We start from the raw sequence: 11410 nt of genomic DNA on the forward strand, positions 1-11410 counted from the left end.
GGTAACCGCAACGTTGGAAGTAGTCCTCCATATCATAAAACCAATCCTCCACCACCTTATAGTCATTCACTCCCTTGAAGACCAGTGGGGGCTTTGGTTTGTACTTGGGAACTGCTTGAGGGACTGATTCCACTTCGGTCTATTTGACATTTTTTAGTTCTGCCTCAATCTCTACCGAAGGGTCCGCACCTTCTGCACTGCTAGCATCTGCAGTCTCTTTTTTTTCTTCCGCTTCTCTTCACACTTTAGCTTGTATATGAAAGTCTCCAACAAAGCATTGGTCTATGCCAATTGTCCTTCTAGAATGTCCAATTGAGCCTTGGACGACCGAACCTCACCACCGGACTTCTATTTGAAAGTTTCCTCACTGGAGTCCTCTTCATGCAAGGATTCCTCATCCATAGCCTCTTGTTCAACCAGAGGCTCCAACTCTAAAGGAGGTTCTTTCTCTGCCTTGGTTCGTTTATGCCCTACTTTTGCCATCTCCTAGCAATCTGTCTCTATCCTTCGCTAGAACTGAGGAAAAGGCTTTAATACCAAATTGTAAGCCACAAATTTTTCCTTTCCAATTTGCCAGCTTACCTCATTTATCCGTCCAACACTGCCTTGGCCTTTGTTAAGTTCGCTTACCAAGGTTCCTACCTATTGTACCAACTCCTACTTGGTTCTACTTGGTTTCAACTACTCACTGCACGAGCAATAAAATGTTAACCATCCATCCACGGATTCCCAAGTCTCTCTCAATCCCCCTCCCCAGGTTAGACTAGACTTAATGTTTGGCTACACTCCCCGCAAGCACAAGTAGCCAAGCACACCAAGCCTCCAGGTTCTTAACATCCGTTGATATAACAAAGCTTGACCATGGGACCCTCTAAATCCCAAGCCTTAGGTGCAACACTTGCTCCGGGATGCCAAGGGGAAACACTATGGCCTAACGGCCCGGTATGGGTACTTTTATCCCCCCACTTGCATCTCAAAGGAAAGGCCTAAGCCTTTAGGAAGGGCAAGGACTAATGAGCCGCAAGGTACTCAAGTGGGGCACCTCCACATAAGCTAGGAGCACCGCAATTGATTTCCCTTATGGGAGTGGGAGTTGCTCTTGAGCACTTCCTTGGGTGGCCCCTCCAGCACCACCCGAGTCCATACTCACTCCCACCCAAGGCCCCTTGGCCCTAATCTCAACCTCAAGTCAGTTTGGAAACACCATTAGAGAGTTCCTTCAAGACTGGTTCTTGGACCTCACTATCCCTACTGCTATACTTTTGGAACCCTCTTCAACCCCCCCCCCCTTAGGGAGATACATGCTTTGGGCTTTCACCCCTCGACTTGTATTAGTACTTAGACTCAGTCTCGGACTCGGTCTTGGACTCGACCTCGGACTCGGTCTCAGACTCGATCTCAGACTTGACCTCGGACTCGGTCTTAGACCCGATCTCGGATCTTGGACTCTGTCTCGAACTCGGTCTCGAACTCAATCTCGAAGTCGGCCTCGGACTCAATCCCGGACTCTATCTCAAACTCAGTTTCAGAGTCGGTCTTGGACTCGATCTCAGACTCGGTCCCATCCGATGAACTCTTTATCATTTCGGTCGTGCTTTCAGGGATCCTTTAGCCTATGACACCTCGGGGAGTTGGTTCCTTACAAACATACTGGTGGCCTAACGCGAGGATATAAGTACTCCATCAACTAGCATGGTGTGGAACTTGAGCTTAGACCCAAGGTAGACGCAAAATAAACACATGCACGCAAGCGGGAGCTAAATTATGCATTAGGTTGGTCAACCATGCCCAACCTACCCACTATCCCTACTATATATTACCCACTACACCCCCGCCCCCCCAAGGAATACACACTTTAGCCATCTTTAGTACCAGAAGATTAACTCGAAACTTACTAAATATGGGGAATGGCACTAGATTGTGAATTTGGACATGGGACTAACACTATTGTGTTCAAGACAATCTCTAATTCCATAAATATGCTAAATTAGCAAATCTAGACACTTTCCATAAATAGGAATTAGGACCAAATGGAACTAACACAAGGTGCATGATAGCAAGGGTGTTTAGCAAACATAGTAACCTATCATTTTGCAAATATTGAAGGACCAAACTCGTTCCTAACACTAGCAAGTGCAAGTCAATGAATGAGTTTTTCTAACCAGGTCAAGTATACTTGATTGATAGCACTTAGAAATTCTGTCCTTATACACATTTGGTCAAGTGCACATGTAAAGATCAGTTTCTCAATTGGTTTAGGTGGAGATTGAAAAAGGGACCAGCAATACCGACCTCCTATCATCATGGCAATAAAAAAAGAATATCCAAAAGGACTAGCCGACACATAATTTTTAATACCTACAGTCATATTTGGGATAATAAGGGTTCAAATATAAAGAAAAAGCCCATGAATAAGAGTGCATCCCTTTTTTTAATTGGTTAAGGGTCTTAGGATACTTAGGGTTAAGCATCCTTAAGACTGGGTTGGGTGACCTTTCAGGAAATCTAAAGTCAAGAGCTTACACCAAGGCCTTGAAACTCAAGTTTTACTTCACTATCCTTAAACATTTGACATATGGCATATGGCATATGGTATGTGACATGTGGCACATAGATGGTTTAGGTTTTACTTCAGGCATTTTGGTTCATTAACTTTGATATTGAAGTTAATATTTGCATTTGGCAATCATTGGTGATGATTGGCTGTCATATAAAATAGTTGATTATTTTTATCAAAGGTTTTGCTTGATTATTGTTGATCTAAAATGATTTGCCATTCTTCAAGATGGCAGATTCCTTCTTTGACAATGATTATGTATCTCTTCATTGATAGGATGATTGATGATCTTTTATAATAGTTAGTTATTTTCTTTTATAGCTTATGGCTTTTCGCATTACCATATATTCTTTATAATATGTTTTGGATTGGTCTCTTAGGTTTAAGATATTGATAGGATGTTGCCAACGCTTGCTTAAGCAACTTAAGTTCCTTTGTATTATTAACTGATATTTATTTAAATTAGTTAGTGTGATAGTTGGTATGAATGCTATATTTGTTAGTTTTGCAACATTCATTCTATTCTGTTGATTGTTGTTATAGTTGGTTCTGATAGATTGGATGTTATTTCCTTTAAGTGATACATTCACAAGGGTTTTGTTTGCTAGTCAATGATACTTTGTGTTCTTTGAGTTATCTTATGTAAGTTGTGTAGTATGTTATTTGAAACCTTTGGTAGTTAAGTTTTATCCTTAAGTTTCTTGATGATACAATAGTTATTAAATTTTGTTGGATAGTGAATCCTATGTTTTCCAATTATCATGATCTTGGTGATTCCTATACTATTGTCGCGATTAAAAGATATTGAAAGATATTGATAGATATTGAAGATATTTGTCGGCCAGTCCTTACAGACACTCTTTCCTTACTACTATGACGGCAGGAGGTCGATACAGTTGGATCCCTTTGGTAGCCCCTCTTGTGCTAGTGGAGTTAACTGGGCATTTCGAGTGTACTTAGACCAGATGAGCATAAGGATGGAATTCTTACATGCTATTAGCTAAGCATGCTTAGCCTGGTAAGGAGTTCCCGTCTCGTTTTGTTTTGCACTTACTAGTGACAAGAATGCCCTTTGTGTTAGTCTCATTTTAGTCCCAAATTATATTTATGGAAAGTGTCTAAATTTGCTCATTTGGCATATCTACAAAATGTAGAGGTCTGCCTGAACACAATGGTGTTCGTCCCGTGTCCAAATTCACAATCTATGGACATTCCATATTTAATAAGTTTTGAGCTTGTCCTAGAGACTAACTCCTGATACTAAGGGAGGCTTGGGGTGAAAGCCCAATGCGTGTGTTCCTCAAGGGGGGGGATACAGGGGGTTCCAAATGTATAGTAGGGATAATGGTTAGAATGTATGTCCGACCACCTGAGACATTAGTTTGGCTCCCACTTGGGTGTGTCACTCCTTGTTCTATGTCCAGCTTGGGTCTAAGCCCAAGCTCCACGCTGCTCTAGTTGGTGCGGTACACTCCTCCTCGCGTTAGGCCACCGGTATACCAAAATTGTGCCAGATTCTGTTTGACACCATTTTGTGTGCAGGTGCTAAATACGGGAAGCTGGTGCTCGTGGGATTGTACCGGACCCTCATTTCGTAGTGCAACGGACTTGGAGTTTGGCTCCAAATTCAGATGTGCTATATTTGGTATTAGAGGAATTGTTTTAGCGATTCCTATCCAACTTTTGTCTGATTTTCTAACTCAAGTTGCATTCGCAGAGACTTTTCTAGTAGATCCGAGTGACCTATATAGGATTAGGTTGATTGCACCATTTGGTAAGAACGTTGTAAGCATGTTCAGTTATTGATAAAGACATGCATGCAGCTAGCGAGATGGTGAAAAGGAACCATGCTGATGATGCTAAAACCTCTAGACAGGCAAATCAAGAAGAGGAAACTCCTGCTAGAGATGCTATGGAAGAGGCTGAGGCCAAGTCAGAAGAGGAAGAGCCAAATGCTGCGGCGTTGCAACGTACGGCTCAGGAAGTCGAGATCGAGAATTTGCGAAGGGAGATTCACAAATTCAAGAAGGAGAACAAGAAGAGGAAGAAAGAAGCTAAGGCAGTTAAACCAGCTAAGCCTAAGCAACCAGACTCCTCTTCAAGTTCTGCAGTCACACGAGTTTCAATGTTCAAGCCTCTGAAACCACCCAACTTCAGAGGCATGCGAGACTATCAAGTTTTAGAAGACTGGGTCTACGATATGGAAAATTATTTCATAGCAGTAGATGTAGATGATCGTACGAAAGTTGTGTGCGTGCAATCCTTTCTCACCGATCATGCCAAAACTTGGTGGCGCCAGGTGTGTGCTGAAAAAGGGCAGACTAGAAGTTCGACCAAGATATGGTCTCGTATCCATAAGAAATACTTGCCGGATGATCTTGGTTTGAGACTTCGTGCGAAGCTACAACGGTTAAAGCAGCGAGGGGACCTCATGCATTACGTTAATGTGTTTGCTCAAAAGCTCATTATGATTGCAAATATGAGTGACGAAGATGCTCAGAATTATTTCCTGAAGGGTTTAAGTTCACTTTGTCATAATGAGATTTTGAAGTTTAAGCCGAAGACGTACCTGGAGTGTAAGGAGGCAGCACAGCAAGTTGCCTTTAGCCATTCACTCATGGAACAATATCAGCATCCATATACTGGTACCTCGGACAAGAATAAGAATTCTAGGAATAAACAAGGTGATCAGAAATAGAGGGTGGAAGGCAAGTTCCACTCTGGGGGCTCACAAACAATGGTTAACAAAGGTGGTGGTGGTGATTGGAGACCACCAGCATCTTCTTCTGGTCCTAGGCCCTCTGTTCCTCCTCCTAGTAGGTACAAGCTGTAATAACCTGCAAAACCTGCCTCCTAGTGGAAAGGGTAGTATGGGTCATTGCTTCCATTGTGGAGAGCCAAGACATAAGTCTTTGGAATGTCCTAACAAGCATAAGACAAGGTCTCGTATTAATGTTATGAGGGAAGACAGTGGTGGTGAAGCTGAAGGGGTTGACGAGTTGGTCAATATAGACTATGAGGAAGAAAAGGTGAGTTACTTTCGTTGCTTTCCTCAAGCTTTTCTCGCAATCAATGCAAACACTGATCCGTTGATGTATCTGGTAGGCTTTGTCCATGGACACTGAATCCGAATGATGATTGACACGGGAGCTACCCATAGTGTGATATCCGAATACTTAGTTAAGTTGTTAGGATTGAATGCTGAGAAAATGTCGCCTATGCACTTCTGATTTGCGGAAGGTGGGCAAGTAGCCAGAAAATTTGTGAGTGATATTCCAATAAAAATATCCAAGTGGAAAGAAAGAGTGGACTTGGTAATGTTGAAGATACCAGATTTTCAAATGGTGTTTGGTATGGACTTCTTCAATAAATATATAAAAGGGATTTATGGTGTTGGACAAAGTCATATCATGTTGAAGTCCGAAGAACGTCCCAATGTGTCCTTCTGGTTCCAAAAGCATTCCCAAAAGATTGGGATGCAAAGTTCCTAATTGCGAGGGCCGCTCAAAAAGTAGCTAAGAGGGGATGTTAGACCTTTTGGGTTCAAGTAATGGAGGCTGAGGGTGTTGGTGACTCAATTCAAATCGGCGACGGGGTTGATCATGTACCAAAGAAGATATTGGAGTTGTTGGCGAAGAATCGGGATATCTTCCCAAAGGATTTACCACCAGGGCTACCTCCTAACTGTGAGGTTGATCATCGGATTGAGGTTATTCTGAGTTCTAAACCACCTATGAAAGCTCTGTATTGATTGAACATCAAGGAGATGGTTGAACTCAAGAAGAGCAAGTCATCTTATGGAGCGCCGGTCCTTTTTGTTATGAAAAAGGATGGAACCATGAGGATGTGTATTGACTATCGGGCACTCAACAAGATCACGATTAAAAATAGTTATCCTTTGCCACGCATTGATGACTTGTTTGACTAACTCTTAAAGGCTAAGTATTTTACGCAACTTGATTTGCAATCCAGGTATCATCAGATACAGGTGGCAGATTAGGATGTGGAGAAGACAGCATTTAAGACACAATACGGATCTTATGAGTTCCTTGTCATGCCATTCGGGTTATGCAATGCTCCAGCAACGTTCAACACTATGATGGATAGAATATTTGGAGATTATTTGGATCCATTTGTTGTCTTGTATATTGACGATGTTTTAGTCTTTAGTGAAACGTTGGAGGATCATTTGAAACACTTGGAGCTGGTGTTTTAGAAGTTGCACAAACACAAACTATATGCTAAGGAAAGTAAATGCGCTTTTAGTCAATTGCGCGTAGACTTTCTCAGACATATAGTTGGTGGTGGCATGATTGAAGTTGATCCAAAGAAGGTGGAAGCGGTGAAGTCTTGGGAAGTTTCGACCACTGTATCAGATGTTCGTTCCTTTCTTGGATTGGTGGGATATTGTTGCAAGTTTGTCCACAATTTTGCAAGAATTGCTCTTCTGTTAACTGAGTTGACAAAGAGTAGTATTCTATTTCATTGGACACCAGCTTGTTAGCGTGCTTTTGTACAGTTGAAGGAGATCTTGACTACGTTTCCTGTTCTTAGGATCCCAGATCTTGAGAAACCCTTCAAAGTGCATTATGATGCATCGGGTTATGCTATTGGTGCTGTGTTGCAGCAAGATTGTGACAAAGCGGCTGGTGTTACGCTAAGGCGATATGGTTGTCCCGTTGCGTTCTATTCCAAGAAATTGGATGAAACTCAACGAAGATGGCCAACACATGAGAAAGAGATGTTTGCTATAGTGTCGGCCCTGGAACACTGGAGACACTACTTGGGTGGAAACACCAAGGTTTATATAGATAGTAACACATTGAGCTACTTTACTACGCAGCCTAAGCTTATGCCAAAGCAGGCTCGTTGGCAAGAGAAGCTTGCTAGATATATGATTGAAATCATATAAAAACTTGGTAAAGACAATATTGTTCCGGATGCATTGAGTCGTCAAGTTTAGTTCCGGGCAATATCGACAGTCAGTTCAGACTGGTTAGAGGATGTTCGGGCTTCATATGGAAGTGATCCATTAACGAAGGCAATCTTACATCGTGCGGAGTTGTCAAAGCAGGATGCTGGTAGCGAAGCGGCAAAAGTTGCTAATCGAACTAATGTGAAGCTTCACTTCTCAGTTCGGGATGGGCTTATATTTTATAAGCTAGAAAGATTGTATCTTCCCTCTAAGGATCTGCAGCAGTTGTTTCTAAAGGAACATCATGATGTTCCAGCAGTGGGACATGGTGGGAAGCGAAAGACTCTAACTTCATTGAAAAAGTGATTTTTCTAATCTAATATGGAAGGTGATGTAGCGGACTATGTCTGTTCCTGCCCTGAAATGCCAGAAATGTAAGCGCAAAACTGAGAAGCAGGCTGGAAAGTTGCAATGCATTCCAGCACCATGGCTATTTGAAAGTGTGACACTTGAATTTGTCACTTGTTTGCCGAAATCTAAGGGTTATGATACTTTGATGGTGGTTGTGGATAAGTTGTCAAAGATTGCACACTTCATTCTAACTGTGGGAATAGTGAATGCAAAACAAGTAGCAAAGCTCTTTTTCCATGAAGTAGTGTGGGTTTGTGGTCTTCCCAAAGAGATGATCTCAAATAGAGATTCAAGATTTACGGGGAATTTTTGGAGCACACTGTTCCAGCTGTTTGGTACCAAGCTGAAATTTAGTATGGCTTATCACCCTCAAACTGATGGCAGACCGAATGCATGAATGCTCAAGTTAAGGATTAACTGCGGTACTATGTCGCGGCAAACCAACACGATTGGGTTGAGCATTTAGACACAGCAAAAATTTGTTATAACAACACATTTCACAGCACAAGCTTCAACACTGTACTACCCTCAAGGCAACAGTTAAGCAAAGTCTACAAACAAGACACTCAAAAACATCCTCATGAAAATTGTGAAAATAAATCAGAAAAACTAGGACGATCACATCTACAAGGCCCTGTAGGCATATCGACCCGCATATAAGGTTTCAACAAATTCAACACTATTCAAGCTCACCTACGGCCTTGAAGCTTTGACACCACTTGAGTACATTGTTCTATCACTATGAATGGCAATACAATACGAAATCAACTAAGAAGAATCGATCAAAAGAAAACTAGCCATGCTAGAACAACTTATTGCTAGTTGAGATCCTTTGACTATCTCATTTTGAAGCTTTGGAATGCTTAAGGAGTCTTTTCTAACTCAGCAAAGATGTTGCTTCATATGATAGCCGAGGCTGACTATTATCACAGTTCTTTTGATAGAGTTATGCAATCTCATATGCGAGGCACTACTTTGATGATGTCCTATGACTAAGGAGGAACATGAGATGTATATGTGAGGCAAATTTTGCCACTATTGAGGGAGAACAAGCTGTATTCTAAACTGTCAAAGCGTGAGTTCTTCTTGGAGGAGATCACCTATCTCGGACATGTGGTGCCACGAGATGGTGTGTGGGAAGATCCTCAAAAGACTCAGATAGTCGTTGACTAGCTTGTTCCCCCACTGTGCATGGGTTTCCTTGGTATGGTGGGAGTCTTTTGCCGGTTTGTGAAGGACTTCTCCTTGATTGCTGCTCCTTTGATGGATATTCTTTGAAACACCACCAAGCATGCTAAATTGGCGTGGGGTGAAAGTGTCAAGAAGCGTTTGAGCAGTTAAAGCAATCATGTATATTCTACAGATATTTGCTTGTGATAAGCCACTTGTGGTAGAAGGCTAAGGCTCACACTATGGAGTCTATGCATTCAGAGGGTATGGCTTATGAGTCCTTTTCTCTTTCTGATCCTAGTGAGGCCATGGGTGTCAGTGTGGACCAAGGAGAGAATGTATCTACTCATGTTCTAGCTGACACTGCTGTCACTAAGATTTCTGAAGGAGTGAAGAAGAATTGCATCAACTCATCTGAGCTGTACGGTTGTTTGTGCAATGAGTTGTGCATAGCCAAATGCTCAATGTCCTCTTTGACTCTGGTGCTACACATACTTTCATTAACAAGGTGAGTGATGAGGGTATAGGAGCTGTCTTGGTGCAAGACTGCTGTCCTATTGCCTACATAAGCCACAAGTTTGACACAACTTAGCTGAACTGCCAACTCGGGATAGGAAGTTGTATGTTGTAGTTGTTGCGGTCAAAGAGTGGAGGCATTATCTGTACGCACGTTCACTTTGGAGTTCTGGTAGATGGTGTTCCAGAAGCTTGAGACAAAGCTGAGCATGAGCATCCATAGTCAGATGGACAAACAAAACAAGTTAATTAGGTGCTGGAAGAGATGCTGAGATCATTTGTTGGTCATCTGAAAAGGCAAGGTATTGGGAGAAGTACCTGCCTTTGTTAGAGTTTGCCCATAACTGTGCCTTCCATTTGGCTATTGAGATGGCTCCGTTTATGGCAATGTATGGCTTTCAACCTTGGTCCCCTGTTCGTATGAACTTGGCTGCACCAGGCAAAGGAGTTGGCTGATGAGCATCGTCAGCACAAGCAGTTTCAGGTTGGAGACAAGGTTTTCCTTCGGTTGTCTGAAGCTCAGTGAGCTCTTCAAGGTGGAGGTAGTTCTAAGTTGTCACCACAGTACTGTGGGCCTTGGATTATTCTCAAACGAGTTGGAGACCTTGCCTATCAACTAGACTTGCCTAGTGGTGTGAAGATTCATCCCGTCTTCTATGTAGGAAGTTGAAGGCATGTTTGCATTCTGGTAATATCTTGGACCAGTCTGTAATCAAGATTCCAGAGATAGATGTTTGAAGGTTGGCCCTACTTGTGTGTTATTGCAACAGCTAGCGTGCACACATCGTAAGACTTGGAGAGAGTTACTTGTTCAGTGAAATGGTTATTTTCCATATGATGCTACATGGGAAGCTGAGGATGATGTTGTTTCCTAATTTTGAGTATGACTTGGATGACATTCCAGAGGAAGAGGAGAAGTAGTCACTTGCTCCTATCCTTTCTTTCTTTTCTGACCCCGTTGATGGCTGGAGGTGTTGTGTCACGTGAGACAGTTAGTGGTTTTGTTAGCGGGATGCTTTGCTAGCTTCTACTGTTCATCATAGTTGGAGCAGAGGGAAAAATGTCACTGTATTTCGTGATGAACCAGCTGATTCTGGACCTAGGTCTCTGATCAAAGAGCCAAATACCAACTGCAAATTTGCATGTGAAGAGGTGTTCAAGCATCTCCACGGGGTTTTCATTGCATAGAATACACAGAGTTTTGTGAACTGTGAGCCAATCACCAACAGGGATGCTGTCCTGCACAAGAAGCCAGCTTACCTTAGCTTCCACCAGTGTCTTCCACATGTTCACAATGTACTTCCAATTCTTCAACTTTCACATAAGGTTGGTGTCAATTTTATCCATCAAAAGCTCTCTGCCATGCTTAGACCTGTACATAAAAAAGACACACTGAACTCATCACCTTCCCAGGATAACTGAGCCGGATCCTATATAAGATCAGATATAGGTACTCCCCAAACTAGTGTATTGCAGAGCATTCTCCCAGTTGAACCTTAGGATCCAGTTCAGTGTATTTCCCTCTCTGATGTATCGTCCTGATCCTTTTACCGAAGGCCATCCTGGGAACTGGGACCTCCTCGGGAACTATACATGGAAACAGTGCACCACTGTTATGGGGATAAAAAACAATACTTTGAGGTGATGGAGTTGTTTCCATAACAAAGATGATTTGAGTCTCAGCACCATCAAGCATTATCCAATCACGAACCTCAATAACTTCAGTTTGTAAAGCAAGATGAAGGCAATCACAAGCGATGCTTGAAGAGAAGAAGAGCGAAAGCTACGATGGTGGATGACTCTAAGGATAGTCGTATATAATATCAAAGATATATATACAT

This window comes from Selaginella moellendorffii, unplaced genomic scaffold, assembly GCF_000143415.4.
Source record: "Selaginella moellendorffii unplaced genomic scaffold, v1.0 SELMOscaffold_21, whole genome shotgun sequence".
Lineage (NCBI taxonomy): Eukaryota > Viridiplantae > Streptophyta > Lycopodiopsida > Selaginellales > Selaginellaceae > Selaginella > Selaginella moellendorffii.